Source organism: Melopsittacus undulatus, chromosome 7 (assembly GCF_012275295.1).
Source record: "Melopsittacus undulatus isolate bMelUnd1 chromosome 7, bMelUnd1.mat.Z, whole genome shotgun sequence".
Classification (NCBI taxonomy): Eukaryota; Metazoa; Chordata; class Aves; order Psittaciformes; family Psittaculidae; genus Melopsittacus; species Melopsittacus undulatus.
In genome coordinates this window covers 29,365,551-29,388,340 of record NC_047533.1, presented here as the reverse complement: position 1 = coordinate 29,388,340, position 22,790 = coordinate 29,365,551, and the positions used below count along the sequence as shown (strand labels likewise).

Below are 22,790 nucleotides of genomic sequence, written 5' to 3'. Positions count from 1 at the left end.
AGGGAAAGACTGAAATAAAAAACCATCAGGGTCCAAACAGTAACAATGGCTGTCATCCTTGGTTAACAAGCAAATTAAAATTAGCTATCAGAATATGCATTGCTTTGAGGCATCTTCAGACAGATTTTCAACTTCTCCCTCTGTGTGTCATGACTAGTTTGATACGCAACATCTCACCTGCCCACACAAAACCACCAGGATGTCCTTCAGATCCACTCCTGGAAAGGTGATATCCAACTGAAGGGAACTGGTCTCACACATTCCTGTTGATCTACTCACAGTCTTGAAAAGCCAAAATAGAAGTAAATAATTTTGAAGGACAAAGTTTTATGCAATCTACCCAAACTTTGTAAGCCACTGGTTTCGTGCTACTCTTCAGAGCTTCATTACGTTTTCATAAAAAACAAACAGGCATTAACTGGGAATGTTTTGCATTTTTTTTCCCATCAAGTCAATTGTGATATAGCATTGCTTTAATAGGAGAAAACTCCATGAAAACAGAAAATACAGACAATCTTGCATTCATTGCAACCACCATGTTTTGTCCACATATCTCAAACAAACTCTCCCCTCAGTCTATCCAAGCCTTATTGTCTGCAGTGCTCTACAAGATTTCTACTCACTCCTCTTCCATGCCTCCTCCCATTCACTAGCTGCAAGATAAACTTCAATTTAACCCCCAGGAGATAATTAAGAGACATTTTGGAAAATCCAGGATCTAGAGATTTCAGATTTAGGTATGAACAGCTTTCCTACCAGATCTAGTATCCAAGCTCTGCATCCACATGCAAACAATAAAACAGTAATTTGTATCAATGGGAAGGTCATAGAGAAAATCATCCTGAAAACCATTTCCAAACACACGTGATTTGGACCAGTCAGATGGGTTTGCTATGGAAAAATCATGCTTTACCAACCTGATAATCTTCTACAATGAGGTGACTAGCCTCTTGGATGAGAGGAGAGCAGTTGATGCTGTTTACCTGAACTTCAGTAAGCCTGACCCTAGAATATCCTCACAGAAAAGATGACAAATTAAAGGCTAGATAATTATACAGTGTGATAGACTGAAAATTGGCTGAATGGCCATGTTTAGAGGGTGGTGCTCCTGATCACCATCACCTAGTGACCGAGTGCACCTCGTCAAGTTCACAAATTATACAAAACTGGGAGGAACTGCTGAAACACCACACGGTTGTGCTACCTGTGGATCTTGACAAGCTGGAGAACTGGATCAAGAAGAATCTAATGAAGCTTAATAAGGGGAAATGCAAAGTCCTGAAGAGGACTTTGGAGAGGAATAAACTCAAGAAACCATAAACACTAGGTGCCAACCTGCTGGAAAGCAGCTCTGCAGAGAAGGGCCTTGGGGTCCTGGTGGACAAACTGACCCTGGTGCAATGCACCTTTACAGCAAAGAAGGTTAACATCATCTTGGGCTGTACTATGAAGAACACTGCCCACAGGTTAAAGGAAGTGACACTTCCCCTCTAGTCAGATCAGCTCTGGTGAGGCCCAAAGAGGCTGTGGAATCTCCATCCGTGGAGATACACACAATTTGCTGGCCACTGTCCTGGGCAGCTGGTTCTGTCTGACCCTACTTGAGCACAAGGTTTAGTCTACATGATCTCGAGTTCCTTTCCAAACTAAATGATTCTGTGATTCTTTTGATATCCATTAAGACTGGAAACAGTTTTTCGCAAGCGCAAGGCAATGCAGTCCCTAGTACAAGGGGATCGGTTGCCAGAATAGACACTCTGCAATCTGCATATCTGAAACAGAGACATGAACAAATAAGCAAAGTTGATGAGACAAGGATATCCTAAAAGCAGAATTTGCTCATCAGAGGTATTCAGATAAACTCCAGGGATATTGTCCCTGTTTATATGAAAAGGAGATTGGTAGGGACATGCTTTGGAGAGCTGTATTACAGTCCCTATAGTGGATGATTATGTAAGTTGTATACTGTACTACTGCATTTTTAATAGGGAACAGACTGTCACCACCATCTTTTTAGGCAGCAGTCTACAATCCCCAGGCAAGATAAAATCTGCTGTTTCCACCAAGTTTCTGTAGGCATTATGGAGCAAGCTGACTTGGAAACTGCTGCCTAGAGCCTAGTGGAAGGTAATTCTTACAGCTTGCTTCACAGGTCTGGTAGGAAGACAGCTGAAACTTGGGAGGAGCCAGAAGCTGATAATGTGCTGATTGGTGTTATATTGTCTCTGCTTTGTGCTTATGCCTTGTCAGCAAGGCAGCAGGGTTTAAAATACCCAACTTCTTTTCCAAGCCTATGAGAACTATGACTTTGATACTGGCACTTTTGCCAAGACTGAGAAAACAGACAACTCTTGTTATTTTAACTCAAAAATGCTGTTTCTACGTAATCTAGAATATGAATTTATAAAAGGCCAGCCATTATGTGCTATGTAACTCTTACCCCATATTTCACAGAATTTAAGGAATTCTGCACCCAGTAAGGAGATATAAACCGAGATTTACCTGTACAGGCAAGCTTTACAGCACAGGATCTAATATATGATAAGCTTATACCCTAGATTATCACTTATAATTTAAGCAAACAATTTCTTACAGAATATTGCAATACTTGTCTGATCATTCATCATCTGCTGTTTTATCAACAGTGACAAAAAAATTAGCCAACAACTATCATTACTTGTGGATGTTTAGGAGGAGGTTAATTTCAACCAGTCAAAATGGATTTCATAATTCATGTGTTTAGAGATGTGAAGGAAGCCTGACACTTCAAAAATTCTAAAATGATGTGCATGGGAAAGGTAAGAGATTGCACATACAAGTGATGAGGTGCTCTCTTCCTACACAAAAATGGAGCTGAAAAGATGAAGATTTTGTAAGTGGATTAGGAAAGCTGTGGATTCCTCTGCCATCTACTTTGTTTGCAGATTTTACAGTGCTTTGTTGTTACAGCAATAAATCAGGATGATCATTTAGCCTACTTACCTTCTCTTGCAAGGTAACCTTCTCCTTGTTAACCATCTCTACACAGGCCAGAGCAGAGCAAAAGGACATTACAGCACAGTATCAGCATAAGGGTTGAATGATTTAATACAAACTGTGTAGTCTGGAAGGAACTTCCAGTATCAAGACATATTTTTCACTTTCAGGATGGCAGAGAACATACTACCCTGTTCTCAAACACTCATTTAACTTTATCATGGAATGCCAATATCAGAACAAGCTGTCAACCACAGTTTTAAAACCACAGCATTCACAAAGTGATGTTACATGAATTACACTTTGACTTCAGATTCATAATATACAAGAAGTCTCTTTATATTCTCTGCTTTTAGGCAATCAAATATTTTAGGTCATGACAGCTCTCTACATACACAAAACATGCTAGAACAAACAGTATGCCAAGTGCTCTGCAACATGCTACTCCATGCTGTAACATGTTACCTACTAAGAAATAGGCTATAATGACAAAATACATGTTGTAAAATGGTGATGAGAGATGACAAGAAAACTGAGGTGAGAGACAGATTTTATTCATAATTACTTTCACTTGACAAAGTGCAAAGATATCAGCAAATACTGCAGTGTCACTAACTCCCCCATTTATTATTTAATTCACTCCCAAGTCCATTCATATTTTACCCCCCAGCCCAAAGAAAACATTAGTAAAAAAGCCATTAGAAGGAAATCAACAATCCCTAAAACCACATGACTGGGTGCTAAGGAAGGAGCATAGTGGCACAAGACAGACAGTGGCACCTTGCCAGGTTTTAAATACTGTATTTGGAGGTCATGGTTTCGCCTTCTGATGATTTCTTTACCTTTACCTTTGCTTTCAAACTCATTTCTTTAGGTTCACCATTAAGAAACTCTGTTCAACATGGAATTCACAATCATAAAACCTCAGGCCTTCCACACACCAATAAGATAAGATGATGCCATTGAGAAATCCTTTACCACACATTAGCTGCCACTACACTTAGCACTTTATATGTACTGGGCAAAAGAATGTTTATGAACTGAACAGAAACAACTCAGCAGAGCTAGATTTTTTTCAGGTAGGGTCAATTAAACTTCATGATCATCTTTGTTGCCACAGCTGGAGCACTTCAGATCATGAACTGCTTCATTTTAAGCTAATTTAGATACTACATACTACATTGCCTTTTGGCATAAGTTATAAAGCACATAATAATAGATCATACATCCTCAGCCTATGCAGAGTACTTAGTGAAAATGCCAGTAGTTAGTTACTATAGATACAGAAAGCAAACCATTTCCACATGTGCTCAAGTCACAGCCCACAGCAGTAAGGTTGTAATATGGCTCACCTAAGATAGATAGATTCTAAAGGGGCATGATTAAAATTGTGAAAATCACACTCAGCATTATCACAGGCTAATCCAACAAAAATATATCCTCCCAGTGGAACCACTGCATTCCATTCCTTCACAGTGTCTGATGGATGTTAGTGTTGCACAAACACTAAGAACTTATCACAACTAAACCCATCCCCAGCATCCCTTCTTTTTCTTCTGTTGGTGACTGATTCAGATCAGTCAGCCATCTGCTTGAGCTGAATGTTGCATGATGACATAGCACTACCTTGGGTTCTTCCTTTGTAAAGGGCATCTACATCCTTGGCCACGATACAATGAAGTGCTAGAACACCACCCTGTCAGGACTCCTGTTATAGTTCTGTACAGCCCTGAGTGCTTTTACACTGTGTTTTTACATCACGTCCACCCCGTATCACATTAGGAAGGATTTCACAGACAGTACCACAAAATACAAAGCTAATTTTACAGCTCCATCACCTCTTGTGGTTTTGTACCTAATTTCCCTACACTTTTTCTAATGAGGGAAGTGTGTGTCCTACAAACTATGCCAAGGAACTCTTCTTTAGAAAGAGCCCACAGCGTACCAAATTGTGCTGAATGTTTCTAATGCCCAGGCAAGATAGCTATATTTAAAGAATGTGACAACTGCTTAACATCGTAAGCATCAGTACAGGCCAACCTTGACTGGAAAACAAAGGCATTCTACATTTGTAATATTTAACTCTCTGGTTATGAGCTTAGTCAGCAGGGCCATGAGATTTGAACATTCTAACTTTAAAAACCAAAAAGGAACATTTAATTGCTGCTGAGAAGTCAGCAGGTACCACACTTAAACAGGGCATGCAAATGAAAGCTATTATTATTCTTCACCAATTGTTAAGTTCCAAGTGAACTCAGTATTTCATTGTAAAAGACAGTAATAATGAACTCCCTCAGGTTAAAATGTAAAATAAATGGGAGTATATCAGAGTATATTGTAACTTAGAATTCTTTTTTTTCCTAAACTACACAGTAACTCCTGATTTTTCATTCATCTTTCCCTCTTTAAAGTTATATAAAGCCTCTTCAGAAATGGTTTTGTGATTGTGTTTATTCTGTCTGCTGAAGAAATTTTCTATTCATTAACAGATGGGTTTGTTGAGGTAACATTGATAAAATTACATTTGACATTAGACAGCAAGTGTAAATCTGAACCACAATATGAAAGCAAAGGGATCTGCAGATATGGGAAGTACGAATAGGAAGGACAAATAACTAGTAATTAGGATAATAAAATTATCTTAAAGGATCCAGATCATTTAACTGTCAGTGAAACTGACTGTATTTATTGTATTATCAGATATCACTATCAATGAAATCAGATGACCATTTCTTATAAACCAGACACAGCATCAACAAACTGCTGAATGTGTAAATGGATTTTAAAATTTATATTAAAAAGTTTTGCTACATAAAATATATCAGCATATACTAAAATAATCTGTAAATAGTTCTTAAAATTGATACTAAAAAGTTACGCCAGTGCTATGCCTGCCTGTGTGTTCTAAGTGTCTTCTGTAATAGGCAAGTTTCATTTATTGGTGTAGCATGCCCTGAGGGGAGAAAAAGTATTTTCAACAAAGAGAAAACATCTGCAAAGACACAGAGGCATGTGATAAACAGACCCATGTGCTCATCAAGTTAAAAAAGAATAACATTGCTTTCTGATGAATTAACAAAGCTACCATGGATCAACAATTAATCTGAATGTCAAGGTTTCTTTATTTATGTATTTGTTTTGCTTTGGTTTACTTTTGTGTCTCAAACATCTCAGGGTTGTAACACAATTCACTATTCTGGTCTGAAAGTAGTCAGCCACCTTTTTAATCTCTAGCACAAGCAAACTCAGCTTCATTTTAACAGGTAGACTTTCTTCTGTGTAGCACTTCCTAATCAAAGGTTACAGAGGTTATCATGAGGATAATCTAGGCAGTCAGAGGACTGAAGAGCAACAAATTGCTTATTTTTTAAAAAGAATTTTCTTATGTAAGAAAGATGGCCGAGATCCAGTTCTCCTTCTCTGAAAACTCCTCAGAGTCAACAACACGGTAGACATTTTGGAGAACTTACAACGAACTAAAAATACGTATTCTTACTGCTGCCTTTTCATGCCTTACAAAAAGTTTCTGTTTTGAAAAAAAAAATCACCAGAAATGACTTCAGAAAATGCAAAAACACAGTAACTAATGAAATATGCTTTTCCCTTTGACTTTCCTTGACATCAACTATGCTGCCAAAAGGCAACTGGCTAAGCAACAGCTAGCAGGGTCATACATACTTGCAGAGGTAACATTTTGGATTGCAGGCAGGAAAATAACTAGGAGGATTCAATAAAAAATAAGGCAGGTAATTCTTAGTTCGAAGAACAAGAATAAATGTCATACATGTTTGGACTTCTGCTAAGGAAACCCATTGCAACTCTCATCCTGAGACATTTAAAGCTCAAAAGCTGAACTCCAACTCAATTGTAGAGCACAGCCTTGCATGGCAGAGAGAGGGACTGCAGGGCCTGAAGAAGAGACCTGTTCTGTTCTCCATGACTATACAGCAGAGTTACTGGGTGTGAGCTCTCACTTATCTCCCAGGTTTAATGAAGAATCAGAATGCACTGTTACAAAATCACTAGTTCTTCTAGATGCATTCCTTCTTCTGCTGTATTTTAGCCTTGGTGAATGTAGATCACTCAACAAGAAAGTAAGATATGGTTTGTGGGACAAGTATCTTCTACAAGATTACCTAATAGAGTTGGGAAAAAAAAATTTAGGGTATGCAATTATTTGTTCAGGTTTGAAAGAATAAATACAGGTTTGTACAAATTGATCTCAGTTTACTTCTTTTTAAAAACTGGACAAATTGAAAGAAAAATGTGATTCCATGGTGGCAAGGGAAAGCCAATGAGGTAATTAACAGGGCAAAAAATGACACAGAGAAACACTGGAAATATTAGTTTCTTGTGAAAGTAAGCAAAAAAAATATACAATTATTTAAAAAAATAAACACATTTAAATAACCATCATGGAATTCAAATGTCATGAAACACACAAAAAAAATTATTACCACTTCCAAGAAAATACCAGGAGAAATAATTTTCCTGGTACTTCCATTACAGATGAAAGAGTGATACATTAACACTGAAGAACTGAACAATAACCAAGCCCTAAAACCACTCAGTAAATCATTTAACAGAGTTTGGCAGATAGTATCAGGAAATGCTTAGAAAAAGTCTCTCCCCTTCAAGATGCAAATCACTGCATTATGAGGCTGAGATACCAAAACATTCTTTGTGTTAGCTTTATTTGTTATAAAGGTGAAACATTCCAAATTTTATTAAATTTCAAGTTCTTCAATTTTTTTTTGTACATTTTAAATTTACATCATGTAATCTTGTTTCCTTATTTATTTTTCCCAGTGTGAAAGAGTTGACCACATACCCAACTAAAGGAGCTGGCATGTGAATCTCAGGTGCAGCAGGAAGTGACATAAGTAATTAATTACATGATCTCTGATTCTCTACTCAAACAGTGTGATATTTCTACTGAAATAGTATTTAAAACCAGTATTCTTCAGATGAGACAGAGATTCTTGTCCTAACAACTTTTGCAAATTTTAATGAGGTTTTGGAGAGTAGAGATGTTTTTCTACGACTTTTCTCTTTCCACAGAGCTTCACCCCATCGGTGAAGCCATTGGTCCATTACCAATATTATCCCTGAAATCACATTATCATGGCATAAACATGGGCTGCCAGAAATTGTGGATTTGCACAGAGGTTTTGAGAAATCTGTGAGTAGGCTTTATTGTATGGGAAGACAGACTGCACAAAGAAACACCACTCAATGAGCCAAAATTTAAGATCTTAAAGTTGCTACATCTGAGCTAGTGAATGTTTTTTTAGCATACAGATCTCAAGGCTTTGCTAATGTGAAAATCTTCTCTGAGGGTTAGTTTAGCTATGATAACTATTTTATAATGAAAAAAAGAGAAAAAAGTTTGATTTATAAAGATTAGCTATTGTTTAAAGTAGCTCTTACTACAAGTACAGAATACATATTCATATTACTTAAATAGACTGTAAACAAATAATGTTATTTTCCTTAGTAAAACCAGATTAGATGTACTCTAAAGTTTCTAAAATGCACTAGAGAATACCTTACTATCTCAATTCTTCTCTTTATTCTCTTCCAATTCTGCACTGAAATGCTCTTGCATGCCATCTTCCTATTTGCCATCATTCTTCTACATTTTCAGCTTGTAACGCTTTCTGTAACTGAGTCAACTGTTGTCAGTACATACTTACTAATTTGACAGTGATGGACACAGCTGCATTTTATAAGCTCCTGGAAAGCTGTGAAGTTTTGATGACCCTATCATTTCTCACAGGCCTACTCTTGCCACTAGTTTTCTAACCAGAACTTGTTGGATGTCCAAATTTGTGCTTGGTAGTTTGCATGCAATATGTGCTGGCGTAGACAAGTGTTTGTGTGGTGAAAATAGTTCACTTATCTGGCACAAAAATATATGATAATGCCAGAAAAACATACAGATGGCAGTTGGATTGTCTAAGCAATGGTTCATGTTCTATAGTCTCTCTCTCAAGTAAAGTTTTCTTGTTTGGTTTTCCTGATGATTCATCTGATAATGCCTGGTGAACAACTACAGTGCTAAAGCCTAGTGGGGACAGAGAATACACCCTGATGGGCATTCCAGGACTTCTCTGATGTCCAGATTTGCACTTCCAGTAAAAACTAACATATTTCCAAATACATTTCTGCCTATTCTGACTTCATTGGGAATTTTGTGACATCTTTGATTCTGTTGTCATCTAGAAACATTTCATGCTTCTGTTTGAACATCATAAATTTCTTTAGAAAGAAGGTTCAGAAGACATTTCTTGAGCTCGCTGCATCTACTCTGTTGCTTTGTGTATGTTCAGTATGAGATCATAAAAATCTGCAAGACTGACTGACAGAATGACAAATCCTACCTAATTAGTACTTACCAGATTTTAGCCAGTCATCTTTAGCACTTCAAGCAATGTTCTACCAACATAAGATCTTATTTTTCTAAGTCTAAATACATGAAGATTTGCATGAGTCAAAGAGAATTATTCAATAGTATTATGCCTCTCACCAAGTTTAAAGATATTTGAAGCCTGAAGCGAAAAAGTAATGTGATATAAACTGCACAAAACCAAATCAGATAAAAAAGAGAGGATGTGCAAGAAAAATAACAGAATAGAACACAGTTTGCATTCTGGGCTCAATCTTGGAAAAAAAAACCAGCAAAACAACTCAGCCTTTGAAAGATTATTACACGTGAAAAAACCTACCAAACACCACAGACAAATGACTTAAGATGGGTTCACTTCAGAAGCAGCTTATTACCACCTATTGCCATTTAGGCTAAATGGGAGTAAAATTTAAAAAATCTCTAACCTCAAAATCTTTTCTCCTAGTTAGTGCCAATTAGTTTTTCTCCATGAAACAAAAACAGTAAGGAACAAATTATTTCAGTACATTGCCATTCAACAAATAGATAATGTACCTATCAAACCCACCCTACACTGTTTGAATATCAGACATACACAAAAACAATACATTTGCAATGGTTAAGACAGAAACTGATTAAGATAAATTGAGCCACATACAGTGGCTTGCCCTACACACTACAGCAGATATGCAAGAAAGGCACTAATAAAATCCCGTTCTCACAAGCCCCTGTTTTAACCACACAACCCCCTTTAGGAATTTCCTTTAGTAAACAAATTTATTTAGACACAGACTTTTGATTAAAAAAAAAAAACAACACAAAAAAAACCAACAAATCAAAAATCATCAACTCTAATATAGCAGCAAACACTGCTCTTTTTTAAGTGCTTTCAGATTTATGCTGACCTAAATCACTCTCTACAGCTCCCTGCAACTCTCTGCATCTACCTGAAAAGAGGTTGCAGCTAGGTGGGTGTCAGTCTCTTCTCCCAAGTAACAACTGATAAGGCAAGAGGAAAAGGCCTCAAGTTATGCTGGGGGAAGTTTAGATTGGATATTAGGAAAAAGGTCTTCATTGAGAGGGTGGTTAGGCATTGGAACAGGCTGTCCAGAGAAGTAATGGAGACACTGTCCCTGGAAGTGTTCAAAAACCGTGTAGATGAGGCCCCTAGTGACACTGCTTAGCAGTGGTCTTGGCAGTCCTGGACTGGTATTTGGACTTGGTGATCTTAAAGGTGATTCCCAACCTAGTTGATTCTGTGGAATGTGAACAGAATTTTCCTCTATAAGTTTTAGAAATACTTGGCTAGACACCAAACGCTGCCCTTACATAAGGCCACATAATCACCTGACACTTGTAACTGCCTCACTGATTTTCCAAGAATTTTAATCCTCTTTTCCTGAAACTATCCCTTTAGTGGGAAAATTTGTTTATTCTATTACTTAAATGCTTCCTTTAGAAAACAATCTCATTTATCAAACAGGAGAATAGTTTCCACTCCAAACCATCAGAAGTCTAAGAGATTTCTTTGCAAAAGCACAAAGTGTGGCTTGTCATATTAAAAGGCCTATTCCTCAACAGTACACTCCCAGGCTGCTTCTACACATTTAAAAACCTTTCTACAGAAAAAATTAAGCTTCCCAGCTCTTCTTTCCTGTCAGATGATCATGCCAGGAAGTAAAGCATACAGCTGATGCACAGCAATTATGAGACTGTGCAAAGAGCAGACCAGAGCTGGCTGTTTGATGATTGAAGACAGAAGTAACCTGAACTTTCTACTATCACAGATTCTGGTTTTATAGAATATTTGAATATATTAACTAATCAATTCACTCTGGTTGCTGTCAGATACATGTCAGTTTATATGTCGGACAGAAAATGTAACGGATCAAATCCCTAGCTCCATGAAGTCAATGAACGTTTTAACTACAGACTTCAAAGAAGCCAAAATCTACCTCATTATTACTCAAAATGTTTCTCACTAGTGACTATACAACTGGAGCTATTCATTAACAATGATTCTGGTGTCTGTTTTTTTGTATGTGTAATTTACACTTACACCCTTTGTAATAATTAAAGGTCGCTAAAGTGACAACAGAGTGTACTAGGAAGTTTCTGAACCACTAACTGGGAAGCCAGAACAATATCCCAGGGAACTATCACTTCATTTGAAAAAGGATTACTGCATGCTTTTCTTACAACAGAATAACAGAGACTGTATGAGACCACAGGAGGTATTTTGGTCTACCCTCTGCTCAAAGGAGGGTAAAGTAGAGCAAGTTGCTCAGGCCATATCCACTCATGTTTTTTATGTTTCCAAGGATGAAGATTCCACAGATTCCCTGGGCAACCTTTACAGAGTTTGATGACCTCACAGAAAAATATTTTGTCTTATTTTTAAGTATTTCAATTCATGCCCACTGCCTCTTGTTCTGTTACTTCTTTGCAGTGGTGTCAACCTTGTAGTTGTACACATACTGGGGGAACATTTGGAAATACCCACTGTTGCAAAACCACCAGCATAACTCCACTTCAGCTGTACAAAAGATCACTCAAAACATCATTCACTGTCAATCACTACTGTGTCAAAGAAAATTTAAATTCCCATCATACTCCTACATAAGCACTTCCTACTATTACTCCTGCAAGCAGTTTTTCCCTAAAAAACAGATCTGTCTCATAACACTTCTATACTGTTTGAGGTTCCAGAAACCAGAAAGGGCCTGTCGTACAAAAGGGGTGGAGGGTGGGTGATGAAATGAGCTGTGCCCAAAAAGTCAAAGCAAATTCTCAGAAAACAAGTTTTACTTCTGTAGTGCCATGATTCATAAAGTAGGAGGAAAAGGAGAGCATGAAATTAATGGCTGGGAAGAGCTACTGCCAGCTCTGTAGGAACTGTGATTTCCAGCTCTTTCCTCCCTTCATGTCAGCAAAACAGCAAGAGGAAGGGGCCATAGACTGCATACAGTGCTGTATCTTTGGCACAAATAGGACGACTGCCCCCAGCAGCCTGAGACCCTTGGTATCTGACTTCTATGCCTGTGCCCAAAGACAGACTTCAGTGGTACTTTCTCTAGTGCAAAACCAACTGGTAGTTTATGGCTACACTGGGCATGCACTGATCTAGCACTTGTGTAGGTACAACTGTTAAGGTAAAAAGGGAGCAAAAGAAACAGAACAGTGCACAAGGGAGCCCTGCTGCTACCTTGGCCCATTCTGCTGTGACACAACACAACTGGTGGCCACCAAACAATGGAGTATGACAAAAATCAGTCTCTTAAAAACAAGTATAACTGCAGGAATACTCTTCTGTGTGAACATAAGGGAGCCCATATTCTTGCCCAATGCCTGAAACACCTACAATCTCTAATATGAATGAAGCTTTGGTGACCCAGAACTCAGCTGCTTTCTGCGGGAATTATGCAGATCATGGAAACCGTCCTGTGATACTCATGAAACTCAAACTCCGACAAAGAAAAACAACAAAACAACCAAACAAAATCAATAATAATTAAATATAAAGTTGAAGTTATTTATTAAAATTCTTTAATGAAACAGTTACGCATAACAGAATTAAAACAGTTTAAAAATGAATCTGTTGCTTCCTCTTACTAAAAAATAGTTTATTGTTTTTGTTGTTTCCAATAACTACACTGTTCAGCTGAAAACTGGATCTCTTCAATAAAAAAATTCAGTTTTTAAGACTTTACTACCAAACTTCTAAATAATTCTTTGAAAGATTGGCAACAAGCTCTATTTTTATCTTTATCTTCACTTTCCTAAAAGTGAAGCTCTTTTACATCTCTTGCTTCTAGGATGCATTATGTACCATGGAAAGTAATTAGAAAATTGTTTAAAATCTTAGATCATTAGTTTTGTGCAAATACAGCTGACTTCAGTTTATTGCTTGAAAGGTTTTTTGACAAATAATGCAGTTAACTGCCAATTTTCTAGTGGGAAAACAAAATATAATCTCAAACTGGTATTTTGGCTTCTCCATCTCATCTAAAACATTGTTCCCAACTAGTTTATTAAATGCTGAACGTATTCCTCCAACTCAGCACATTTAATAAGTTAAGCAGGAACTGAAATTTCTATTCCTTCCAAAAGCCAAGTCTACAGGAAAACAACATAGAATCATAGAATTAACTGGGTTGTTTAGAAATGTAGCCTTTCTAAAACAGGACCTGCACAACACACGGCACACCAGTCTCAGACATGATAAACTACTGAAGATTTTGGAAGGTAGAAAAGCACACTGTAACACTTTTACAGAGAGAAGTACAAGCAGGGAAAATGTACTGTTTCTATTTTGTTTTACATTTAATAGCACTTACTACTCTCAATTTAAAACTATACTTAATTTTTATGTCCTAAAGCACCAAGACTTACAGAAGTTAACACAAACTGTTTTTAAAAAGCTTGTGAATGCTTTGCTCACAGGTACATACAGATATTTTCATCTATATATTTTAATGACAGGAGAACTATAGAAATGAACTATGCAGTGGAAACAATAGTGGAATCTAAGGTAAAGCCCAGTATTCTGAAAACTGAATTTTTCAAAAAATACAGCTGACTGTAACACACAAGACAATGACATTGCACAAGTGCTTATTTAAAAACAATAATCAATCATTCTATAGGCACTGTTATTTCTTATGTAAAACACCTTAAAAAGATTATTTTAAAGCAAGATTTCTTGAAAACAGTCATTCTGGGGAGAAACTGTTATTTACAGTAAGAATGAACAAAAGTATTATGTCTTTCTGTTGAGAGCTACAGAAAGGTAGTCATTGTCTCAAAATGAAGCAGTATCAAGACAGAAGATTTGCATTAGGTATACTGACACATTATCTTTCATATTCTTCTGTTTGGAAGGATCAGAGGTTCCTTCCAGTTACCACTGTGCTCCCAAAACACTGTGGACACAAAGAAATCAGAGCTATAGTACAATCTGAACACAACCTGTATTTTGCTTTAAGTGACTAAAAGGAAGAAATTCTTTACTGATAGGGTGGTGAGGTACTGGAATGGGTTGCCCAGGGAGCTTGTGAATGCTCCATCCCTGGCAGTGTTCAAGACCAGGTTGGATGAAGCCTTGGGTGACATGGTCTAGTGTGAGGTGTCCCTGCCCATGGCAGGGGGGTTGGAACTAGATGATCTTAAGGTCCTTTCCAACCCTAACTATTCTATGATTCTATATTTCTATGATTCTATGATACCAGAAAGTAGCAGCATCCATGACTTGCCTGCATTATACCACCTGCAAATAGGCAAGCTCATGAGAAGACAGACAGCTCGGTCCCATTAGTGTGAATATAATCAGAGCTTCATAGTTTGCAGGAAAATATACATGAACTACCTTCCCTTCTGCTTCCACTTCTTTCTCAATAATTATTGATTCTACCTATATTTCCCTCTTCAAATACTTAACATTTCTCTTAATGAAAGCCTTTATGAAAGATAAAGCCATCTGCATAAATCAGACTACAGGCAGTCATCATCTTTGCTCACATTTCATCATTCTTCACATATGGACTCCAATACACTTAGCACATAGCTTATAAGGAAAACTTCCATTCTGATGTATTGTTTACTTAACTGTAGCAGTTTATTTAGCTACTCTGCCTAAGATATGAATCAGCCCTGCAATTGTTATAACCTGCTTTTAAGCCTGGAATCAATCACTGACCATTAATTTTGTTGTTGTTGCAGAACTCCAGAATTACAGAAGTCTGTTATCCGCTGGCATTAGCACTGTAAACAGCAGGGTATTCTATTCACCATTTCTATCAAGGTAATCCTGGTACCAAAAAAAGTACCTTGGAGAGTAATCTGGGGTTTTTTTTTAAATGTTTAAATACAATAGAGAAAAACATGTTGCACTTTCTATTTCTACAGTAAATAATACATATTTACATCTAGTCTACACAGTTAACTTTTGGCTTAGATTTATGACCAGATATCAGGATGTTAAAGCAGCACCAACAGGAGGCTGAAGTATTACAGGAATGATGAAACCTGACACAGTGACACCAAATTCTCCACCGCTGAGCACCCCAGGACTCAAACTGAGTAGTCTGTTATAAGAAGGGTCTGCAATGCATCACAAAGGAAAGGTTAGGTTTTCAACTCTTCAGAGAAGTACAGACATGAACTGTGTGAAATGGGGCTGATCTACCAGTACCAGCTCAGAAAAAATGCATGCCAGCACACCCCTGAAAACCAGCAGGATAACTTGTTCACTTAAAGAACTGTGATTGTTTGGATAGGAGGTAGAAATATGAAAATACATAGAATACATTATGTCACTAAAAAAATACTCTCATACGATGAGCTTATCACAGTCTTTGAGCTCTTGTGAAACAATTATTGGACAATCAGGAGTTGAGGGACAAAATCATCAAAAAAGATGCTTAAAATGTAATGCTTGTATGTAGTATGAAAAGGACAGAACAGATGGGACAGAATCCATTTGGGATGGGCTACTTGATACAGAGTCACATACGAGAAAAGTGTGATGAGCCTAGTCTCATATGACCGAAACTTAGTACCACTGCATGGACAAATTACGTTCAATATATGTTGGAGGCACAAAATAATGTTTTATTGTTTTTTTTCAAGTATAGAAGTGAAATTAAATGAGGTTGTTTGTTGTCTCTACATAGATCATTAGTGGACAACAGTCAAAGATGAGATACTAATTTACCTTGTATAAATACGATAAAGGAGAAAGACAGGTAAGAGAAAGACTGAAACACTAAGTGATCTTTAAACAATCAGGCTGAAATGAAGAATTTGAGAGCATTCACTTCTCTCCTGCATGATCCCATGCTCCACTGAAAAAAAATCCCCAAATTCAATCCTGTCACCTGCTGTCTTTGGCCTAAGTGGCACACATTTCCTGCAGTATGCTTGTAAGAAAAGGTTCGAAAGATGTGGCTGCAATATCCCAGCCTATAGCGCACAATGTGATGTTACTAAAGTTCAAGAAGCAAACCTAACATAAATAATAGCAAACAAGTACAAGACAAAGTAGAAAGGAGTGGAACTGTAATATTCACATTGTTGCCAAGAGATAAATCGTTGCCAATTAGGCTATTTAATTAAATAAATGTTTTCTGCCACCTTGGTAAAAGTTAAAGTAGTCACTTTTTGCTCAGGTCAGACTTTCTTCATGTAACACTACATTTACACGTTCATAATCTTTGAAGAAAATTCATATATTGTCTGTTCTCATTGATGGGAAATAATTGCCTAGCACTCTAAAATCTCCAAAGGATGGATGCTCATTAGATAAGAAAGAAACAGATACACATGAAAACTCTATAGAACTCTATGAACGAGAAATACTTAAGGAGCTGTTGCTTCTCTGATCCTAAAGAGTCAATCTAAGAAGAATAAGTAAAACCAAACTTTTAGCTATATCAACTCCTTTTGAATTTTTCAAGACTAGTAACTTTATCATTAATTAGCTGGAAACTCCGTGATTTATCCAGTACTGGTAGCACTGACATATACTGTCTGGTTATATGCAAAGGTACCAGACAATCAGTCAACAGCATGATACCCCACTCCAGCCTGAAGTCCAGTTCAGTAGTAATAAATAATTTTTTTCTTCACTTACCACTATAAGCAGGTCATGAAGTCTTTTCTGATTTCTATGTGTTTCTTAAAATGTATTTTTGTTGACTAAAACTCTAAATTTAATTCCACTCGTATTAGTGACTACACAGAAAATACTTTTTTTCCAAGAGGCTAGATATTAAGCATAATAAGCTTTCTTTCTTCCCTTCTCCATTGGCATAAGGTTTGGGTTTACAATACATGCAGACTTTTAATGCAAATATGATGTAATGACTGTAATTGTTTCTCCCTTTTCTTAAATTTTATAAGAGTGAACAGCAACAGTTATTACAAAATTTAAAAGAACTCTGTATGGCAAAATATATACAAAACTAAGCATCTCAATATAATTTATATCAGAAGATGATCATAAGTAGATGCAAAACATCCAACTTAATAGCAAGTGTTATAATAAAGAATATATATGTATCAGCAAGCATATTAGAAAATATTAATGAATATAAAACAGATACCAAAATAAATTGTTCTTTAAACTTCAACCAAGTACAGAGAACACATGCCAATCATTATCTTTTACTTTTGCTATACATTCCTTTAAAAATACTCAGCTTGTTCTTTAATGTGAATACATTAACACCCAGGAAAAAAAATAATTAGTATATGCAACACAGTTGTTAGCCACCAACTTTCAGCTAAAGGAAAACATCCTGATAAACTGAAAAAAAAAAAAAAAAAAACACTGACTGACTTGCTGTTTTTTCCCCTTTTTTAGTGAGTAGCTTTCATTAAAAAAAAAGTCCTCATTTAATTAAATTCTTTTTAGCACTTCTTTAGCTGCTATTTTGCTTTTTCTTCATTATTCAGTTACAGTCCTGCGCTAAAAGTTTTAACTTCAAGAATAAATGATTATTCAGAGCTCTGTATCTCTTTAAATTTTATTTTTTACAGTGTAAGTGCATTATTATTTGAATAATTACAACATATATTAATAGGAGCAAATATCCCCCTGAATATTTAGCTATTTTTATAAATCTGTAGATTAGATGTGACTCTCCTACCAGGCAATAATGTCAGAAGGAAGGAGTCCAATCAGTCCAAGGGTTCTCTTCCTAAAGAAAAGACAAATATGACTCGTATCATATCCGGAGCTAAATTACTTTTTTAAAATTGAGAAATTTAAAATAAAACCTTTTAGAAGGTTGTTTAAAACTTTTCAAGTTTGTTGCTGTGCACACGTAAAAACATTTAGCTGTATCTTTTAGAATGAACAACTACATAACATCATAGATGGGAAAAGAAAAAAATACAGGGAACACGAAAACAGGGAAGTAAGTGACTCCATTTACTGGTGTTCCCAGGATAGTGAAAGTATTTCCACAACTTCAAAGTATAATTGCCAGATTTACCAAACCGCACTTATTAATGGCAGTTGATGTCAATATCCATACAAACATACCCATATGTATTCAAACATGCCAATACTGTAAAAACCATGTAAAATTTTAGAAGGGAATACATTCAAACCTGGTACAAGCAAATGAACAGGTTAACTGGACGTCTAAAATTATTTGACTGCAAACTGTTTTTCAGTTTTCTGTTTTTCCTTTCCCAACAAAGAATCCAGAAGCCCACATGAAATACACACGTATGCCATACAGTATGTATGAAGAAGTTTGGTACTGCCCTGAGGCATCATGGTTGCTTAATGCTAGTCTGCAAAAAATGTAGCACTGTTATTGCCAACTCCTTTGAAACTTAACTCAGGCCAAGACACATGCAATACAGGTGCTTACAATTCACAGCCCAGAGTCCTTTCTTAACTGTAGGATCCAACTGCTATTCTGTTGAAAAAACATGGAGCAGGGCTTCCCATATTCTGTTAAACCATTGCCAGGATAACAGAGGGTAGCGAGAAAACAAACACCTCCCATATAGCAGCCCATTGTTGCTGTGTATCCCCATTAAACAAAAAAAAATTCAAGTCAACATATGGCAGAAAAGTGATCCTACCCAGCAAGAAACTGGGCTACTGAGAATGACAGCTCTGCTTCATTCCTGGTAAAGTTGTGCTACTGAAGCAAAGAATTCTGTAGTCTGTAGGAACAGAAGCAACGTGAGATTTATCCCAAGAAATAGGGCATTTAGTAAGGAGTGACACATCCTCATCTCTAATTCATGCTCCCAAGACAATTTAAATTCGTGCAGTCACTCTTTAAGATGGATTACTTGGAGGGAGGAGATGCCTTTAAACATTCTTAGAGAGAACAAAAATGAATCTTCCAACTCTTGTATCAGTAACCTAACAGATAGGTTGTTGGACAAAAGGTTACTCAATGCCCTCATCCTTCACATTAAAAGCAAGCAGCCAAATTCAGACTCTCTGAATACGCCTTCTTGCTGTGTTCTGACAGAACAGAGCCCTTAAATATTTAAGCTGAGAATTGTAAATAGCTGAATGGGAAATAGATGCTAAAATGCTCCAGCACAGAACATGCACAGAACACAATTCTGAACACGCACAGAAGTAAAATCCGAGACACTGTGGAGACAGAAAGTAAAATCAAGGAAGAGCCTTCTGATTTTAAGCATCTCCTGCATTAGGCAGCAGCTGTGCAAGATTTCTTGGATCACATTTTTTGACTTAGGGACCTGAATTCTCCCTAAATCCTGCTTTAGGTACTTAAGTCCTTTATTGGATCTAGCCAATAAACTCTCTCTCCCTGTCTTTACTCTACCTGGTTAAGTATTTTAGATCCTATTATGTTTTGCCTCCCTTTATTTTTAATGAGATACTTATCTTTCTAACATGTAGTTAACTCTTTACCCTATGTGTAGTTGTTTGGTGGAGGCTTTTATACTCACCAGTGCATGCATAATTACTAAGCGTAATTAAATAACTTATTAAGGGACTTATTTCACAAAAGTACTGAGAACCCACAGCTCAAATTTTCTCAAAGGGAATTAAGATCCACTAAAACCCATACTGCTATGCTGTACATAAATGCTGGAGAAAGCAGCAGCAGCCTAGCCCCGTTCAGCTCACCCTAACAAACTACCAAGCCCAAGCTGTAAATCCAACTTTGTGGCTTCTTTTCCCTTAAAAAAAAACTACTACTCAAAGCCAACTTCTGCCCACCACTGTTGCACAAAGGTTAGCATTTGTGTTCCTGCAGTGATGCTGAATGTTTTTCCATTTAAAAGTTTGCCTGCCAGAACTATCTCACTGAAGCCCCAAAAGTCTACTTAGCAACAAAGAACAAACTGAAACAAAACAAAACCAAGTTGGTTCTGAGCATTCATTAATTCCTACCCACAGCTGAAGTGACTCAAGCATCAGCAGCTAAGGCCTTCAAAGGCCATTGAGGAACTGGTTTTTTTTTAAAGCATATGACTCCTATTTGCCTAATCTAATCTTTCTCCATTTTATTTTGCCTTTGCTGCACATACCTTGGCAAAAAGTGACACAGCTGGCTAGCTAGCTAGCTAGCTTTAAAGAAATAAAGGGGAAACAGACAGAAAGCTATTACCACATTTATCTTAGATGATGACTACCTCTGTTGGGTGAACCACTTTTCTAGGGATACATACAAAGACTGTAAAAAAGAGGCACACCTCCAGATTTCCAGAACCTAGGTATTAAGTTTAGGTCAACCACCTGCCACTGCCTTTGCTTTAGTCAGGGTCAGTTTTGCTTCATTTTGTTTATACTCCTGTCAATTACTGAAGCTCTTAAATCAGCGTAATTGCACATATGATCAAGTATCAAACCACTAGTTTAAGTGTTCAAGGCCAGACTGGACATGGCTTTGAGTAATCTGGTCTAGGGAAATGTGTCCCTGCTTGTGGCAAGAGGGCGGAATTAGATGATCTACAAGGTCTCTTCCAACCCAAGCCATTCTATGATTCTATTATTTTATTATCATGTTTAATGGGGTTGCACACTCTACCTGTACAAGGAATTGCTTACAGAAACGTCTGTGCAACAGCTTACAAACTGTAAGAAAGTAATGTACTTCTACCTCACTGTACTGAAAGCACAGTACTTCATAGGTACCTTTCTGAATGAGGATGACCAAGATTTACATCAGCAGTGGTAGGGGAACAGAAAAGACAATCCCTGAAATGTTTCTTAGAATGGCCCATGTGAAAAGCAGAATGCCATGGTTTAATTTAGGTTTAAAGCATCAATTCTCTGACCCAACACTAGGAAAAAAAAAACATAAAATGAAAAAAACCCAGATTTTTGTGTGCATGCTATTTTTAATGGAGTGGTGGTGGAGCCATGTGTGTTATCTAATCTAGTAATAAGTCGCATGTCTCTCTTTTCCTCTCTTACATAACTATCACATCTTATCAGTAACTCAGAGAAAGATTTGAAAATCAAGTTTCTTCTTGTTTAGTTTAATATGCCAAAGGCGAAATAATACAACAAAAAGCAAAGCTTTAAGAATCAGCTGTAGCTTAAAGATGTAAGAATGACCACACTGGGTAATACCAAAGTCCAACTCAGTCCAGTACCTCGTTTCCAACCGTGATAAAAATGTAAGTGTAGAGAATAAGGATGAGGTGAATGATCAGATTTCCCCCAACATAATCCCCTAGATTCCAGAAATCTATGTCTAGGGGATTTCCCAACACAAAAGTGATATTATGTAATGGATTCTTTTCTGAATTCTCTGGAATCTCTGCATTCTCCTCCTGAACCCACCCATAGTATGCCAGGCTCCAAAATTACTTGATTTCCAGAGGATTCCCTCTATTCTTGCAGCATACTGCTGACACACATTTTAAGATCAAATCTGGAGCCTGTTTGCTTAATCTAATTAACTTCAACAACTTTCTACAACCACAAAGAACAAACTTAGGCAAAAATAATTTTTTTTCTATCTAAACCTGAAAAATTTTATTTTTCCCTTGTCACATGGAAGCCCTGAGTGTCCAGGAGAGACTTAAGGCAATAAGGGTAACTATGAATATAGAGAACAGCATGTATCAAAAGCATCGGGAGACAGAGAGGGGTTACTATGATAATAAGTACTGCTAGCAGAAAGCACAAGCTCTAAACAAAGACTTTTACAACTGGTGGGAACAGTGTAAGATGTCAGGCTCCCTATTCATCCATCCTACTCCAACTCCCTTTCACTGTTTTTAGTTGTTTTGAAGTGAAAGATGATGGGAAAAAAACCTCAACTCTTCTGATCCAAGCCCCCAAGGCTGGTAATGCCATGAGTACTTTGTTCCCATACATGGGAAATTATGAAAAATAGCTGACTGCAGCTGACAAAATTGCTGGAATTGTCAGTATAAATGCTAACATATGAACTTGCAAAGGAATCGTCGGAAGTGGCAACAGTGGAAAGAAAGAGGTATTCATTTCTTCTTGATCTTAATTGCTCCTGCAGAGGACAACCTTAGAATCCTGACTCCAGGGTTTGAAGGAAGTCCCACAAGCCCTTGAACTTTGTCCTGTTTTATTTTTCTTCTCCATTTCCACAAGTAATCTAATCTAAAAGGAATAGTGAACTCCCACTCCCTTTAATGACTGTCCACAGTACTTCTTTCAGTTTTAATTCTATCTAAATTCCCTGCTCTAAATCTCCCTACACTTTGTGAAGGGTCAGCTCACATCTGACACATCTGAAACAAAATTCATAACCCATTAAAACTATTCATAATAATTCAAAGCACTTTACCTCATCCTGCAGCCATTCAAGTTCACACTACAGGCATTTCTTGCTTTGGTCTTTCCTTAGTCTGTTACTTCTTAACTCACTTCATTTTTTGAAATGAATTACCTTTCCTATCCATGTTTCAAATATACCCATATTCTCTCACG

At 37.0% G+C, this 22,790-nt stretch overlaps 1 protein-coding gene across 2 annotated transcripts in view; it reads right to left on the bottom strand.

Annotated features, from left to right (window-relative positions):
* Positions 1 to 22,790, bottom strand: part of TRMT9B (tRNA methyltransferase 9B (putative)) — a 105,372-nt gene that overhangs the window by 81,382 nt on the left and 1,200 nt on the right. For both annotated transcript variants that reach the window (XM_034065013.1, XM_034065012.1), the window contains exon 2: positions 18,013 to 18,063. The gene's annotated coding sequence lies outside the window, so the exon portion shown is untranslated. The remainder of the gene's footprint in view (positions 1 to 18,012; positions 18,064 to 22,790) is intronic.